The sequence below is a fragment of the Anthonomus grandis genome, chromosome 5, assembly GCF_022605725.1.
Source record: "Anthonomus grandis grandis chromosome 5, icAntGran1.3, whole genome shotgun sequence".
NCBI classification, from domain to species: domain Eukaryota; kingdom Metazoa; phylum Arthropoda; class Insecta; order Coleoptera; family Curculionidae; genus Anthonomus; species Anthonomus grandis.
In genome coordinates, this window is record NC_065550.1 from 315,610 (window position 1) to 334,403 (window position 18,794).

Below are 18,794 nucleotides of genomic sequence, written 5' to 3' on the forward strand. Positions count from 1 at the left end.
ATAATTTAAATTGTTCTAAAATATTTTTATTTAGTTAATAAAATTTAAACCGTAACAAGTATTATGAAGATTTTTTTGGGTATTATTTTTGCTTACTAATGGATTTGATATACTTTCCACCTAGATCCAGCTATTATTTCTATTACGATTAAAGGTTTTAGTTCTGGAGAAGTAAATGTTTTTATAATTAGTCGCGGAAAAGCGCGGATAAGTACTACTAGGGCACATTGAATTGATTTGTTTTTATCCGAATAAAAATAAAATAAAAACATTGTTATTGTAAGAGTAATAACAGGCAAACATTTTTTTGTTATAGATTGCCAAGGTCCCTCGGGAGTAAAACTAGTGACCCGTAGAAACATGTTCGACCGTATGCAGGCCCTGGGTCTACCAAGTTTGGAAGAAAAACTAAATGCTTTGAAGGATCAAATTTTGTCCTGTGACAATTTTACAGAAGATCAAATTGAAAGTTTTAAAGCAAGTTTTGCAAATCACAAACGAAGCAAAGGTGGGTAAAGGCCCATAAGAAGGAAGACGTGTTTTTAAAATACAATCAATCATGGTTAGAAGGAACTATTGAAATTCCCGTGGTTATTCAAAAAAGGCCAGGCCGACCACCTAAGATGTTTGAAGAATCAAGTGAAAGGACTAAAAGAAGAAAAACCGAAGAAATACGGGCTTCATTAGCCAAGGAAGTTATCATTCATGCTGCTCAGGTTGAGTTGCGAAAAAGCGGAAAACGCGATGCTTCCGACATACTAAAGGAAATAACCACAAGTAGCCCGTTACGTGCTACGAAATATAAGAAGGCGTTTTCAGAAACAAAAACCAAAGAGCCTACCCAACTTGCTCCATTGGAGGCGCTATCAATGTTTGTGAAAGCAGATTTAACTCGAAGACAATATGAGGTAATCCGAAATACGAACAAAAAGTTTTTTCCTTGTTACAGTCTTTTACAAAAAGAAAAACAAAAATGTTACCCACCAACAGAAGAATGCAACGTAACCAATACCAGTGCCGAAAGTAATTTGCAAGCTTTGGTTGATCTCACCGTAATGCGTTTATCTACCTACCTGAACGAAGTCCTAATAACGCTGAGAGAGGAAGAAAAAGACAGTTTAAAGGTTATTTGCAAATGGGGCTGTGATGGCTCACAACAATGTCAATTCAAATAAAAATTTGAAAATGACGCCGACTCGGACGCTATCATATTTCAAAGCTGTTTTGTACCTCTAAGACTAGTTTGTGGTAAAGAAGGTAAAAATATAGTCTGGGAAAATCCTACTCCCTCATCTCCCAGGTACTGTAGACCAATAAGGTTTCGATTCGTAAAAGAAAGTACAGATGTTACGCAGGAAGAAATTGAGTATATAAATAAGTCTATACAGGGACTTCAACCAACACGTGTTAATTTACAAGCTACAGCTACAGGCACTAAATCAACCAGCAAGTGCTATATATGTGGTGCAACCTCCAAAGAATTTAACCAGTTAAATCTAGAAAAGCCAGTCTGTTCTGAAGCTTTAGAGTTTGGACTCTCAATTTTACATGCGAGAATTCGCTTTTTCGAAACTATCCTTCACTTGGCATATAAATTGCCGGTGAAAAAATACAGAGAATGAAAGACCGAAACAGAAAAAAGTATTGAAAAGGAGAGAAAGCTGGAAATTCAGGAAAGATTTCGCCGAGAAACTGGACTCTTAGTGGATATGCCAAAGGCTAATTTCGGCAATACAAATGACGGCAACACGAGCAGGAGGTTTTTCGAGGACCCAAAACTGTCATCAGAAATAACTGGCATTAGCTATGAGCTAATCTATAGACTAAAAGTAATTTTGGAAGTAATTTCAAGTGGTTATATAATTAATCATGAAAAATACAACATATATGCATTGGAAACTGCTAGGTTATATGTTAGTTTGTACCCTTGGCACCCAATGAGTCCAACTATGCATAAAGTACTTATTCATGGTGCAGTTATAATAAAAAATGCATTATTGCCCATTGGACAGCTCTCCGAAAAGGCTACAGAAGCCCGAAATATTTCCGAGCATACCGTCAAGATTTTGCCCGAAAATTCTCCAGGAAGGACTGCAACAGGGACATTTTTAATCGGCTTCTTTTAAGTTCCGATCCGGTATTAAGTGGCATAAGGAAAGTAAACAGAAGAAAATTGGGATCTTTTCTACCAGAAACCATAACACTTCTGATGCCTGCCAGTCCTCCAGACAGCGTAACTACTGCAGATCCATCAGACAGCGAAGATGATATTTTATTTGACGAATGTTAGTTTTTTTATCATTATTAATTTTATTATTATTAATTTTTTTTATATTAAATATACTTGACTTATTAAAATAAGATGTTATTTACTTTAAAATATCCTTTGGCATAGATAAAAACAAAAAAATAATTTTGGCCGCATAGATTAATGAAATACCCCTATGTGCGTCGGTAACTTGAACTCTATATAAGAAACGAAAGAGGAGGCAAAGTTGGCATCACGCAGCATCAACATATCAAAAGTTTTAAAAGTTGCCAGAGTCATTATAACCTTTAAGATTCAGGTAAAACTTATATGCCAGAAAGTCTAAACATAAAGAAAATGTATAAACTATTCAAAGAATTACACCCTGCAGCAGTGGTATCTTACGATACTTACCGGATCATTTTCAACACGAAATTTAATATTTCTTTTGTGTATCCCCGCACGGACACTTGTGCAACTTGTAATGAATATACAGCAAAAGTTAAAGCTTTATCTGCGGAAACTGATAAACAACAAACAATATTCTTCATAAGAAGAGTGCGGAATGTTTTTACAACCATAAGAAGAAAGCCAAAATCCAGGCAAGAAAAAATAAAAAGAAAGAAGCTATTTGCATAGATTTCGCTAAAAATGTCTCCCTGCCGCAGATAGCTACCAACGATGTATATTATAAACGTCAACTTTCTATGTACTCCTTCAATGTCCACGTTCTTGCAACTGGTGAGTCCATTTTTTAAGTGTACGATGAAAGTGTTGCCAAAAAAGGACCGAACGAAGTGGCTTCATTTCTTTTTCATTTTATTAAGAACTTTTTGGATGACGAAGTTCAGGAATTGGAAATTTTCTGTGATTCAGCAGGAGGGCAGAACAAAAACTACACGACATTTCGATTTGTTCATTACTTAACGAACAATCGCATCCATGGCCTCACAGACATTAAAAATTAAAATTACATTTCCTATACGTGGACACTCATACTTGGAGTGCGATAAAAATGTTGGTCTATGGAACATAAAAGCACCAATGGAAATACCAAAAGATTTCGAAGAAATGGTGAAATTATCATGATCGAAACCATCCCCTTTTACTGTGGTCAGTGTTACCAAAAGAATTGTATTGATTTGGAAGACAATGTTGCTATCAAAGTATGCCGCTAAATGTCCTTTTAAAACGTAGCCTATCAAAGTTATACAAGCTTCTTCTAGCCATAGCCGTTTGTTACAATATCGCACGACGTACTTTGGAGAAATCCTGACAGGCATTATTAGAGCACTAGTCAATCAATAGTCAATCATTGCCAAAGGGGTCGTTTGAGCTTCCCTCTCCAGCTTACAATGGTATGTTCTATTAAATATTATATTTTTTTACAAGCATCGCGTGGAAAAATATTACTTTTCAAACTAGCTAGATAAATAAATATTACTTAGTTTTAACAAAATCTTATTTTTTTAGGCTTCCTGCCAATTTCCAGAGCCAAATTCAACGATTTGCAAAGTTTAATGAAGTTTTGTAGCCCCTCTGCTGTCAAGTTCTTTCTCAATCTACCCCATGACTAATTTAATGCTTTAAGTTAAAATATAATTTATTACAATCACCTTACATTGATGTGGTTTTTTTTTAGGTCTGGATCAATCTGGATACAACCGATCATGGAAACTCGCTTTTTACTTTCTTAGAACATAATACTGTAGTTATTTTTATAAACAGTCTTTTGATACTGATTTTGTACCGTTTTTAATATTAAATTGTGTTTTTCTCAGTTTCGTGAACAATTGACTTACCTGCTTTTTTCCCCTGACCCTTCATATACAGGGTGTCCCAAAAGTGATGGATCAAACTCAAACAGGAGATAGAGGGAGTCATTTACAATCAAAATCACCTCCTATGTTGTTATGCAGTTGTGAATAGGTTAAAAGTTATAGCCATATATGTGTATTTTTTTTAATTCCAGCACCTTTGTCAAATAAAAGCTTTTAAAAAAATTATACAGTAGATTAAATAATCTGTTTTTTTTTTTAATTGTACCTAGAAATGATGTGCCTCTCCAACAAAAATATGTTTCTTAAACATTACTTTTTAAGAGCACTAGAAAAACAATTTTTTTGGACTTTTTACAACTTTAAAAATAAGTACTTAACTTTGATGCCATTTTTTTGCGAAGAAAATATAAGACATGCGAGTGACCCTGAACCTTAAAAATATCTTTAAATCATACTGATTCCAGCAAAGTACAACTTGAATAGATTAATAAAATTTCTTATTGTCTAATTAAATTTTTATTTTTTTAAGAAATAAGCAAAATAAATATTCCATGGCCAAATCAATATTTTGCTTTATTATTTTAAGAAAAAATAATAAAATTAACATAGTAAAGTGTCTCAAAAATGTTTAAAAATACATAAGTATGTCGGCTTCTAATACTGACCAATTTATCTGCAGTTATTTTGAAGAATGTTGATTTATCGTGTTTTTTGTCGTAAACAAAATTTAAAAATAATTTAAAATAGGTAGTGTTGTGTTGTCCAGGTACTAGCTAAGTACATACAATTTTGTATTATTTATACAACTGAACACATAATGCCTTATACCATCCGTGAGTATGCAGAAATGCATTATGTTTATGGATTTTGTAATGGAAACGCTCGGGCGGCTGAAAGGGAATATCGTGAACGATTTCCTGATCGTGAACGATATCCTGACTACAGGGTGTTTCAACGAGTGCATAACGCATACGTGGAGGAGCAGATTCCTGGAAATCCTCGCAGAATAGGAAGACCTGATGAAAATGCTGAGGCCGAAGATGACATCATTGAAATGGCATTAGAGGAACCTTCAACTAGTGTTCGCCGCATATCAAGGCAGTCTGGTATTCCGAGAACAACAGTACACCGCATTCTACGAAGAAACCAGTTGCATCCCTATCGTGTACAACGGGTTCAAGATCTATTACCGGGTGATTATGACAAGAGGGTGGAATTTTGTAGAGAAATGCTTCATCGTAATAGGCAGGATCCACAATTTTTTAACAAAATTTTATGGTCAGACGAATCTAGTTTTCAGAGGGCGGGAATATTTAATATTCACAATTTACACCACTGGGCATATTTTAACCCCAGAATTGTTAGAAATTACCGCTTTCAACATCAATTTAGTGTGAACATGTGGAGTGGCATTCTTAACGGTTCATTAATTGGGCCGTTTGAACTACCAGCCAGATTAAATGGTGAAATCTATAGGAGATTTTTGGAAGAAAACTTACCTGTTTTACTTCAGGATATTCCATTAAATATTCGTCAATCAATGTGGCTGCAGCACGATGGAGCGTGCGCCCATTACAGCCTTCAGGTGAGACAGTTTTTAAATGAGGCCTACCTTGGTCGTTGGATTGGACGGGGAGGTACAATTCGTTGGCCACCGCGCTCCCCCGACCTCAATCCAATTGATTTTTTTCTATGGGGGTACTTTAAGGAGTTGGTATACGCCAGGGAAAATCGTAATGAGGAAGAGCTACACGACCAAATAATTACAGCAACTAGATTAATTACCCAAAATGAACGTTCATTCAGAATGATTAAGAGAAATTTTATACGTCGATGTAGGTTATGCATTAGATTTCGCGGCAGACATTTTGAACACTTATTGTAAATGATAGCAAAACTATCATGTAAAACAATAAACCATTTTCTAATGTTTTTTTGTACCTTATTGCAATCCACCAACCCAACAAAACACAATTATTTATTTTAAAAAATTGGTAAATATTGATTTAGTTTAGCCATAACATTTTTTTTGGCTGTTTGTTGAAAAACTCAAAATTTAATTAGTCAATAAGAAATAATGTATTTAAGTCACGCCTTGCTGGAATCGGTATGAAACGTAGAAGTTTTTAAGCTACAGGGTCACTCTTATGTCTTACATTTTTGAGAAAAAAATGGCATCAAAGTTAAGGGTACTTATTTTTAAAGTTGTAAAAAGTCCAAAAAGAATTTTTTTTTAGCTCTTTCGAAAAGTAATATTTAAAAAAATATTTTTATTAGAAAGGTACATCACTTCTAGGTAAAAACAAATAAAAAAACGCATTGTTTAATCCACTGTATAATTTTTTTATAAGCTTTTATTTGACAGTGTGCTTGAATTTAAAAAATACATAAAAATGGCTATAACTTTTAAACTATTCACAATTGCATAACAACATAGAGGGTGATTTTGATTGAACATGACTCCCTCTATCCTCTGTTTGAGTTGGATCCATCACTTTTGGGACACCCTGTATATAAAATTTGTGTAAGTATCTCAATTTGTCAAATAGCTCTGAATAACTATTACAACTGAGTGACTAGAGTAACAATAATGCTCTAATAGAAAGGTCATTTTTTCCTCTGTGATAATTGACAACGTACGAAAAAAGCAAAATTTTACAATATTTTGTTTCTTACCATAGCTAATATCTAGCGGCACCTTTTTTTTTCAGACGGGGGTTCTCTCTAGAAGCTTTGAACATGGTTTACGAAGATGACGACAACATTAGAAATATTTATGTTAAGCCCCCAGATATTGGAGACCTCACTTATGAAGATTCTGGCGAGGAGGATGGGGGAGGATTCATCGACAATCTGTCTAGAAAACAGCCGGAAGCAAATGTTGAGATGCACATGTATGGTAAAGAAGCAGACAAGGTGGAGGATGACGACATCGAAGAAGATGCAGTTCAGAAGATGGATATTTTCCAGGAAAGCATCGGAAGTTGCATCCCACAGACTACCTCTTGAGTGAAGAAAATTGAATATGAGTCGTTGGATTGGATAACAAGTGATTTGGTCGACAATCCCGCTTGTTTCCCAGCACAAATATGTTGACACCTGTCGAGATGTTCGCATTATTTTTCGACGAGGATATAATTAGATTCATTCTAAACCAATGCACGAGTTATGCACTACAGAAGAACTTTCCCGACACACAAATATCTGCAGGAGAAATGAGGTGTTTTTTACCATTTTTTACCCCGACAAAATATAATAAACAAAAGCTGATATCCAATGGATATTCACTGGATGGATTTGTGCTATCTGAGTTTACTACATTAAAGACGTTGTTGAATATTAAAAAAAAAACCTTTTTAGCTGCGAGGACCGACAGAACATTTCAATCTGTAGATGAATCTATGACCAAGTTCAAGGAGAGAACTAAAGCAATGCTTCCCTCTGAAGCCCATAGAGAGGGTGATAAAACTGTAGACCCGAGGTGAGCCTATGTATAAGATACTAATATCTACTGCAGAAAAGAAAATGAATCAATAGATGGGACAAATGAGCCGTTCAGCGGAAAAGTGGTCTAACTCCCTTAAAGTAGAAATTTAGAAAATTGATATTTTGCATCTGGATGAATTAAAAAATCACAGTTACATATTCTTTACTTTTTTGTACATATTTATGATAACCCTGTACTAAAATTTCATATGGTAAACATTTTTACTGATTGCGCCCATTAATTACATTTTGCCGCCCAATGTCATTCTTCCAGTAAGTTTTTTTCAAAAACATAGCCGAAAAGTGGTATAACTTGGAGAGTTATATCACTTTTCCTCGTAAAAGTTAACCAAATTTCACAAAACCGATGAACCAAAGAAAAATAATAGCTGTAGTATGTTTACTATGATATCTATTACTGATAAAAGTGTTCAAAAAATATAGAGCTTGAAGAGCAAAACATTACTACTACTTATCTGACATACAAACTTACAGTAAGGAGAGTAAGAACAAGTTATTAAACAAATTAATCTTCATCAGAATCGGATAATGGACCACTGTCAACAGCATCTTCTTTTGTCAGTAAGTCCAGGAAGAACTGATGCTGAATCGGGGGAATCCACTGAAGAAGTTCTATCATATCTTTTTTCTTAGCTACACTAACTGATCTATACACTACGTACCATAACACTAAAAAAACCTGACTAAACAAGAAAAAGCGAGTTTAATAGGACCTGGCGCGACATGGGAACAGCGTGGTGCCTTGACTTATACCACTATTCCAGCGAACGAATCCATTATCTTGAGAGGAATAACGTTAGGAAGCACTTATCTCAGCTAAGTTAAAATTTTGACTTATACCAGTTTTCGACTGAATATTTTAGACAAGTAGAAACATAATTAATGGTATAACTCAAAAATTAAAAAATACTGACATATACCACTTTTCCTCTGAGCGGCTCAAATGTAGTAATTTGTTTCGATCACTTTTTCACGTCCACTTGCTGCTACACCAAATAGCGTATGCTTGCGTAGAAACATTCATGGTCAATAGAAAAAATACACCGAAAATTGGAAAGAGGAGAATGTGAAATGGCCGTGTATCGAGAAGGAATTCTAGCGACCAGATTGAAGGATACGAAAGACGTACTGTTGATGACCAATTGCCATAATAGCTCAACAGGTCTGATGCAGCGCAAAATGCAGGACGGTAATCTAAAAGAAGTCGAACGTTTTTTTATCGCATGCTAATGACGAGCAGTTTTCAATGCCTTAATTATTTACAAAGAAAGAGTAATGAATAATAAAAAAATAGCTCATTCATTACTTTTCTGATTTCATTGGCGGAATTAGTGAAAGAAGGTCCGAGGCACTTCAAAGGAAATCTCGTAAGCAAGGGCGCGTTTCCAAACAAGTCAAGACGATTTTAAATGTAGGGGATCACCTACCGATTAAAAAAGGTGGTAGAAATAGGTCAATGTCCAAACAATGTCCCAAGTAATTTTTTTATAAAAAAAAATAAATTTAAAAAAATATGTATAAGTGTGTTTTTAGCATGTCCAATAATATAATTAAGTGATAAAAACCAGAAATAAATGAGCAGCCCGTAAAAGTCGTGTCCAAAGGGTTAATAAAAAATGTGAAATATGTAAAACAGCTGTAAAATAAATAAATAAATAAAATTAACCGTAACTTTAACTTTCACCGTGTAAAATATCCAAATTATTGAGACCACCCTGTACAATATATTTCATTATGATATCAATATAATATCAGTGATATCATCACATAAATACAATTTCTTCTATTGTTTTATATTATATGCATATATAATGAGGACGCACAAGTTGGAACAAATTCATTTAAAATTTAGGGGTGTGTTCGAAAAAAAACCGCTAATTTTTTCCTGTGATTTTTTTGATGATGAATTCATGTATACAGCGTGGACCAAAAATTAACTACGACTATCAATTTAATTTTTTTTTAATAGAAACATCCATTTTTTATTTTATTTTTCTATTCTGTATAAAATTTTCCGTATATTTTGTATACCATGTCCTATACCTAACCTTAATATTTATTAAGAAATTTGCGATTAAATTTTTTATAAATAACCATGAATTTTTGGAACAGTTTATAAAAAAAAACAAAACAAAAAAATTTAAATAAATGTTCAAATTATTGATCATTAACTTCCTGACAAATTCTTGCAATACTTTACTTATTGTTTGAGGCCTGATTTGTTATATTTCGGCTCTAGTTCTATTTTTTTAATTCTTGTAAACTTTCAGGTTTAGGTTATACACTACTTTTCCTTCACTTTCTTACTACACTTTCAGGTTATAAAACATATAAACAAACATATAAACTTTAGACTTTAAATAACCCCATAGATAAAAATTCAATGGAGTTAAATCTGGGGACCTTGCTGGCCATTCAATAAAACCCCCCTTTCCAATCCATCTATTTGGGAAAAGGTTGGTAAGGTAATCTCGTACTGGTCGCGAATAGTGTGGGGGGTGGGGCGCCATCCTATTGGGACCATATCGAATCTACCGGTATAAATGGGTTTTCACCATTTGGATAAAGTGCAATTAAACTAGGTACTATTTGATTTTGAAGCAACTCTAAATATTTTTCAGAGGCAAGTGCGCCCTCAATAAAGTAGGGACCCCCAGTTGACGTGCCCATACGTTTAACTTCTTGGGAAATTGTGTGTGATTTTCTGGTGCCCAATAACGAAAATTTTGCCTATTTACAGAACCATTTAAAAAAAAACTTGCCTTGTCGGAAAAAACAATCTTACTTAAAAATTGTGGCTTTGCATTACATTTATGCATCATTATTTCGCAAAACTCTATTCTGCGGATGTGATCATTTTTAATAGGCTCCTGAATTAAATGAATTTTATATGGATGCCATTTATTCCTATGCAAATATTTTAGAACATGATTTACTAACCGACTGATCTGCATCAACTTGTCGAGTTGATTTATGTGGTTTATTATTTTCTTGTAAATCGAGCAAAATATCTAATTGTCTGTTTTCTGGAAGTGTAGGACGGTTCAGCTCATATTACTACCGAACATGTAATAGGCCTCTCCGGGTACTTATTGATAAACAGATCGCAAACTTCGGCCTGTGTTCGAGTCTTGTCGCCATATCCTACCATCATCAAAAATTCAATTCTTTGTTTTCAGTTAAACGCGCCATTCTTTTAATCTTTGCAATTGCACTTGACACTAAGTGACATTTACGTAAAATAATACATACTGTTTCCATGCGATTAAATGGTGACAATCAAATATACCTGTTAAAAAAACTATGAAAAAACATGTTTGAATATGCTGAAATGACCCAAACAGTTGCAAATTTCTTAATAATGTTAGTATTAGATATAAGACATGGTATACAATGTTTCCATTTAAAAAATTGAAGTTGATGGTTATTGCTTATTTTTGGTTTACCTTGTATTCATCATTAAAAAAATCGCAAAATATCATCATCATCAAAATAAAAATCGACGTGTCCAAGCGTTTTTTTATTCGAACACACCCCTGAATTTTAAATGAATTTGTTCCAACTTGCGCGTCCTCACTGTATATATAATGTATAATATCTCTTAAACTAAAGGAGATAAGAATACAGGTTAATGTGGCGCAAAGATGTGTTCAAAAGGCAGGTCAACAATTTTGAAATACATCCAAAATATTGCAAAATCAGTTTATTTTTTTCTTGTTAAAAAAATTGAAAACGATTTGAAAACGAAACAGATCCTATTTTGGGTCCCTCAGAACATTTGCGAAAAAATCCTCGGACCCGTCAATTTTTGATTCAAGGGGGAACCATTTTTTTACTAGTTTCGCCCCCCTGTGGGCAAAGCCCTAGCGGAAGTGACAAGGGCCCCCCAAAATTTTAAATGGAACAGGGGGGTCGAGTGATACCTTATTTTGAAGGTATTTTTATGTGGATTATAACCCTTAAGTTTTAAATCGTTACTATTTGCCTAGTCGATACAGGGGCTAATAAAAGTTACAAAAACTTGTCAACATTTTTTATGAAAAAAAATGCTTGTAAATTTAGCAGTTAAATAAATACAAAAAATTTTGTTCTCCTACATTGTGAACCGTACTTTCTATTGTTTTTTTTTTAATACCCGTAGGTATCTATACCAATTCTGCAAGGGAACTCTTGGTTATTGTTGAGACTGTTATTATAGCAACATTTTGAAGTTTAATAGTGGTTGTCAATTACTGCTGTCAGATCATAGTGTGTCAAACAAATAGCTCTTTAAAGTTAGTTAGTTACAACATTGAGTGTGATAATAGTTTATTCACTTGCTGAAAGAGTTGAAATAATTTCTCTTTTCTTTGCGAACAATGAAAATGCTAATAGAACTGCCCAGCTCTTTAACACACTACAACACCCTAATCGACAGGTCCATCGCAAGTACATTTTGGAATTGGTTCAAAAATTTAGGGAAACTGGATCTGTGGCTAATAAAAAGCGCGAAATGGATAATCCAGTGGTGAATGAAGCATCAGAAGTAGCTATTTTAGGCCATATTGTGCAAGATCCTACACTGAGCACAAGTAAGTTATCAACCGTGTCTGGTATTAAGAGAAGCAGCATTCAGAAGATATTAAAAAAAAAAGTTTCATCCGTACAAAATGCATCTCGTACAAGAACTAAACTAAACGAAGACGATTTTGATAGGCGAGTACAATTTTGTGAAACTATATCTAAACAAGCCGCCAATGATCCACACTTTCTATTTAAGGTATGTTTTTCTGAAGAATGCTCCTTTTTCCTAAACGGTACTGTGAATCGTCACAACTGTCGCTATTGGGCTGATTCAACTCCCAGAATATTTCGTAAGGTGCATACAGAACATCCTGAAAAATTAAATGTTTGGGCTGGCATTTTTGGTGAACATATCGTACGCCCCTTTTTTTACCTGGCAATTTAACAGGAGAGATGTACCTGGAGTTATTAGAAAATACAATTCATCCAGCATTAGTGGAGATACTAGAAAATAACAACAAGTACTTGGAAAATCGTCTAGTATTTCAGCAAGATGGGGCGCCACCCCACTATGCTGCAAGGGTTCGTCAATATTTGGACCAAACGTTTCCAGGACAATGGATTGGAAGAAGAGGAGCTATTGAATGGCCTCCTCGTTCCCCGGACTTAAGTCCCTTATATTTTTTTTTATGGAGCCATTTAAAAACTAAAATTATTGCTAGTCAGCCAACATCGCTAGACCATTTGCGACAAAGAATAATTGATGAATTTCGTCAAATCATCCCAGAAATTTTGCAAAATGTACGGGAAAGGTTTGAACAAAACCTGTATTATTGTATGGAAGTCGAAGGCCAACATTTTGAACATTTACTTGATTGATTTTATCTTTAAGCCCTTTATTTAAAATTATACTTTTTAACATTTTTTTTTAACTTTTATTAGCCCCTGTATCGACTAGGCAAATAGTAACGATTTAAAACTTAAGGGTTATAATCCACATAAAAATACCTTCAAAATAAGGTACCACTCGACCCCTCGTTTCATTTAAAATTTTGGGGGCCGTTGTCATCCCCGCTAGGGCTTTGCCCTCAGGGGGGCGAAACTAGCAAAAAAATGGTTCTCCCTTGAATCAAAAATTGACGGGTCCGAGGATTTTTTCGCAAATGTTCTGAGGGACCCAAAATAGGCTCTGTTTCGTTTTCAAATGGCCACCCTGTATATATATTATGTTCGCACATTAAATGGCCCATTAACCACTCTTTAAAAACTTCTCTTACTGGACTTAAATATTTCGTTTGTTCATTTTTTAATAATGGTCAATAATTATAACATTTTCAAGCATGTCATGACGGTTAATTATGACGTCTGGCATTTTTTTAAACAAATTTTTAGTCTGTGTCTTTTCTCTCTGTCCAAACTTAATATATATTTTCCTCTTTTAGATTAATAAAAAAATTTTGTGATGCGAGCACTAAATCTGAGTTTGCGTGCAAATTTTCCTATAATAAACAAAATAATTAAGAGTGAGCATAAGGATATAAGGATGCAGGGACATCATCATAGATCATAGACACATGGATCACATAGGCCCAAGGAGGATCACCTCATAGTCATTTTTGCCGAATCGAATGAGCTATCTATTTTACGTATTTTTAGGACGTTTACATCTGAAGACCACAGAGGAAAAAAGATCCAAGTCCAAAATTGTAAAATTTTTGATTATTCGCTATTTTTATACCCTTTCCCTGGTACTTTTACTTGCCATAAAATATTCTTCAGAATACTGATCGTAGTCCACTAAAATCAGCGATATAAGTTTGGTACACTTTGGAATAACGATCCAAGTCCGCCCGAACTCGACAAAGAACGGTCGAAGTCCACAATGTGTCCGCTTACATCGTTTAAGATTCGTTAGCATTTTAGTCGTTATTGTTGTACTGTCCTAAGAGGTTGTTGGCGTTGTGTACAAAAAATATCTCCCTTTAGAAATTTCACTTAAATGCGCATTGCCGTGAAATAATAAAGACTTATGCGGTCAGTCGCCAGGGAGCGCTGTAGTCATCTTAAAGTCGTAAGTTCGCCACTCAGTCCGCCATATTGATTATTTTCTTTGTTTACGTGTTTTGTTATTGTACGTTTTTACTCATTTTAACTGAGATTATTAAGATGTGGTGTTTTTTTAAAGGATTTAACTGCTTATTGAAAGTTACTTTTTGTGTGTATTTACCGTTTTTTTGTGAGTTAAAGAATAGCCATGTATTTTGCTGGTGAAAAAAGACCTCAAAAAAAAAATGTTGTGTATCGGGTTGCTCCAATAAAGATGGCAGTCGTTTTCGTTTTCCCAATAAAAACCATAAATATTGGATTGATGAGTGGCTGAAAAAAGTTAACAATCCGGAGCTTATGACAATGCCTTTTGATACTTTATACCAAAATTGTGTTGTGTGTGAGAGAAATTTTCTGCCTGAATAAAGGCAATATGGCTCAAGGTGGGGACTTAAGCCAGGTGCAGTGCCAGTTCTATTTCTTACTAATGAATCAGGTAAAAAAAATTAATTATTGCGTACCATTATTTTCTTTCTAACATAATAAATTGTAGAAGAGCCAGAGCCACATCACCAAGAATGTAATTAACCACCAATACAACCACTTTTGCAGTTGTCTGTACAAGATTTTACTGAAGAGTTGTAAGTACCTGAAGTGGATTGCTTACCTGGTTCTTCAAAAGCAGATAGTTCATGCACGACCATCAGTCAGAAAAATCACATGGTAAGCTAGAAACCAATTTTTAAATATTCTAATATGCTGGGTTTGGGATCCAGTAAATTGGATCAGAACACTTATGAAAAAATTGAAAATGGTTGTGCAAAAATCCAGCTCTTAATTTGTTTTAAAACACTTGCTGGAGGGGGGGGGGAGGCACGGGTTAATTTTTTTAGTTTTACCCATGCTTCGAGAAAACCGTTTTAAGAATGGCAATTTCCAGTCGCCCAGCTAAACTATATAGCTGGTGGCTTATGCTAAAATTTTCGTCAGAGATTTTAATATTAGTTTCGGGTATCCTCGCTCCGATACGTGTAGTGTGTGTGATGAACACATAGTTAAAATGAAATCACTACAAGAGAAACTAAAGAACACTATCGAAAACGAGGCACAGTTGGAATTACAAAATGAAATTAAAGGTTTGGAAAATGAAAATAAATTTCATAAACTTAAGTAGCTACTTTCTATACTAGAAAGCGACACGCTAAAATACAGTCCAGAGTTAATTGAAGCTATAACCATGGACTTTTCCAAAAATCTTCCTACACCCAACATCACTACCAATGATGTATACTACAAAAGGCAATTGACCTTTGTCAGTTTTAATATTCATAAGCTCTCAACCAATGAGGCTGTTTTTTATACATACCCTGAGACTATTGCCAAGAAAGGTGCTGATGAAGTCGCTTCTTTATTACATGATTTTTGCCATAATATTCTAGGACAAACTGTTAGATGTTTGGAAATATTTTGCGACTCACGTGCAGGCCAAAATAAGAATTACACCATTATACGTCTCTTACATTATATGGTCCATAAAGAAGATAGGTTTGATAAAATCAAAATTACATTTCCAATTCGGGGGCACTCGTACTTAGAGTGCGATAAAGACTTTGCTCTCATCAAACAGAAAACAAGAGTTGAAGTTTCATCCCGATGGGTCGAGGTTTTTAAAAGCGCTAGGGTTAAACCAATGCCATTTAATGTTATTGAGTGTACTACAGACATTTTCCATGCATGGACAAAATTTTTAACCCCTCAATATAAAAAAACCTGTCCATTTCCAACAAGGCCAATAAAAGAACTAATAATAAGCCATCAACATCCACGAACAATTAAAATGCGAGAAAGTTACAATGGAGTTATGTCAAGTTTTGTTCTAATACCCCCAAGGCCAGGCATAGCGGCTGCAACACCGGAAAAACTTTACAATGGCCCAGTGGCGGCTGGTCTATATGTGCTGCAGAGCTCAAAGAAAATTAAATAATCTATTAAAAATATGATCTATAAACTAAAACCCAAAAAAAAAGAAAAAATCTCCGTCCCGCATATTTTTTACACCTATTTTATCAATTAAACAAAACACTCGCGTCTATATCCCAACACTAATGCGAGACATTGCGCATGCCTCTGGTCGTTCAATGTTAAATGTCACATTCTTTCCATCCCATCAGCTGTTGTTGTGTGGACTGATGCGGAGTGTGGTTTATTTGTTATTTTGCAAAGGCAAATCTGGCAAAGTTATTATGTGATTATCACTTGTTACTTGTTTTATATCACAATTGTGTTCTTGTGTTTCATTTCAAAAAATGGAGGAGCAGGTTAATGCCCAGTAAGTTATTATCATTATTGAGATTGTAAGAATATTAATTCCCATTTTTTGTAGAAAAATTGTGTATGTTTGCACGGAGTGTGGGACGAAATGTAGTACAAAATCAAATATTAACGTTCACATGAAAAGGAAACACAAAGATTTCGTGAAACCATCCACTTTAAAGACCTTAAAATGCCCTTTATGCAGCACTTTGTTTTCTTTAATGACTGAACTGGATCAGCATTTTTCCAATGTGCATGACTTACCATTGAAGCAAGAAAACCTGGAATTTAATTCATTTGATGAGTTTAAGGAGTGGAAGCTTGAAATAGAGACAAATAATCAGTCATCATATGTTCTTTTAAATTCCAAAAGTCTCAATGACAAATCAAAAATAATAAAATATATTTGTCACCGATCTGGAAACTACACAGAAAATGTCAAAAATACAAAAAGAGAGCGGCAACCAAAAGTTAAGGGTTCAAATAAAATTGGGTCTATTTGTCCAGCAAGGATAACAACAAATATAAATTACAAAGGTAGGTACTATATTTTTAAGATTACTTTTATAGGAATAGTAGAAACATTTCTACTGAAATTGGCATGTTTCCTAATTTTGTCATTATTTTTTAAGGGAACATTATGGTCAAGTATATATCCACCCACATAGGACATAAGCTGGAAGTAGGAAGGCTGTGAATGACACAGTTTGAACGTGAACAATTAGCAGGAAAAATGTTTCAAGGAATTCCCCATTACAAAATTTTGAATGATTTTAGTAAAAATTTTAACCCTTCAGCCAGAATTAGCTATACAACAAAACATGACTTACATAATGTAAGTAAATCCTTTAAAATAAATTCAGACATGATTTTTGATGAAGACGACACTAAAAGTGTAACTATTTTAATTGAAAAATTGAAAAAGATGTCTAACTTGGATAATCCTATATTATTGTATAAACCTTATGGTGTAGAACATAGTACCATAGGAAAAAATAATTTTCTTTTAATTTTTATGAATGCAGCTCAAACAGAAATGCTTGCAAAATATGGGCATAACATTTTAATGATTGATTCAACCCATGGGACCAATCCGTACAAAATACAGCTTACAACACTTATGGTAGTCGATGAAGACTACGAAGGGTTTCCAGTAGCTTTTTTATGGTCAATTTACCCAGACAAAAGTAATATATAAGATTTTTTTTTCTTGTCTAAAAGAAAAATTTCCAGAACTTAAGCCCAGAATTTTTATGTCGGACGATTGTAATATATTTTATAATGCCTTTGTGAAAGTTTATGAACATTCACCTAACAAAGTTTTATGTGACTGGCATGTAAAAAGAAATCTTAATGATAATCTCTCTAAAATAAATTCGGTTGAAAAACGCAAAGAAGTTAAGAAAAATATAAAATTATTAATTAATGAACTTGATGAGTTAACTTTCCAGAAAATGATGACTAATCTGATAAAAGTATAACTAGTGATGAGGATACAAAAAAATATGGACTGTACTTTGCCACTTACTATGCAAAAAGGCCTGAACAATGGGTCCATTGTTTCCGGAAAGGATTTAAAAAGAACACTAACATGTGTCTGGAAAAATGGCACCAGGAGTTGAAACATAATCCTCAAATGGCAGGAAAATGTCAGAGAAGACTGGATGTCAGCATTAATAACATTTTAGAATGCCTTCGTATAAAATTTTTAAGAAGATTGGTGACAATATCAAGAAACAGGGTTCCCTATAAACTTAGTGAGTTAAGAAAACGTCATAAAATTGCCGAGCAATTTGCGCACACTGTTCAAATTTTTGAAGATATTCCTAAACAGAAATGGCTTGTTGCTTCATCTAAGAACATGAATAGTACTCCAGGTTTAGAATACTATACTGTTGAATGTATTAAAGATACTCATGAAGTATGCCAATGCAATTTTAATTGCAATGAATGTAAATGCCGCCTTCATACATATTCATGTACTTGCCACGATTATGCTATACAGTATAACATGTGTAAACATATACATATGGTTTGTACAAGGTACCCTCCTACTCCACGAGAAAATATTTTCTCCATGAATGATGAAGATTCTTCATTATATATTGATGAAAATAATGTTGATGATGAACATCAGCTTATATCCTGCCAACTTCAAAACACTAGAGATACCGTTCAGTTAGAAAAAAAGTCAACTCTGGAAGAACTAAGCATTCTGACAAGCTTGATATCAAATAGCAATAATTTAGAAGAAATTACTTATGCAAAGAAAAACATCAAAACTATAATTTCTGCTATTAGTGCAATGAAAACAACTACAATAAGCCCTCTAGTTTCTAGTGAGTACTACCCTCATAACCAGAAATCTGAATTACAAAATCGTAGACAGCCATTAC

At 34.1% G+C, this 18,794-nt stretch overlaps 1 protein-coding gene across 1 annotated transcript in view; it reads right to left on the reverse strand.

Moving 5' to 3' along the window:
* Window positions 1-4,461: 4,461 nt before the first annotated feature.
* LOC126736020 (tyrosine-protein kinase hopscotch-like) overlaps window positions 4,462-18,794 on the reverse strand; it is a 185,729-nt gene continuing 171,396 nt past the window's right edge. The window contains exon 19 of the mRNA XM_050440209.1: window positions 4,462-6,536. The gene's annotated coding sequence lies outside the window, so the exon portion shown is untranslated. The remainder of the gene's footprint in view (window positions 6,537-18,794) is intronic.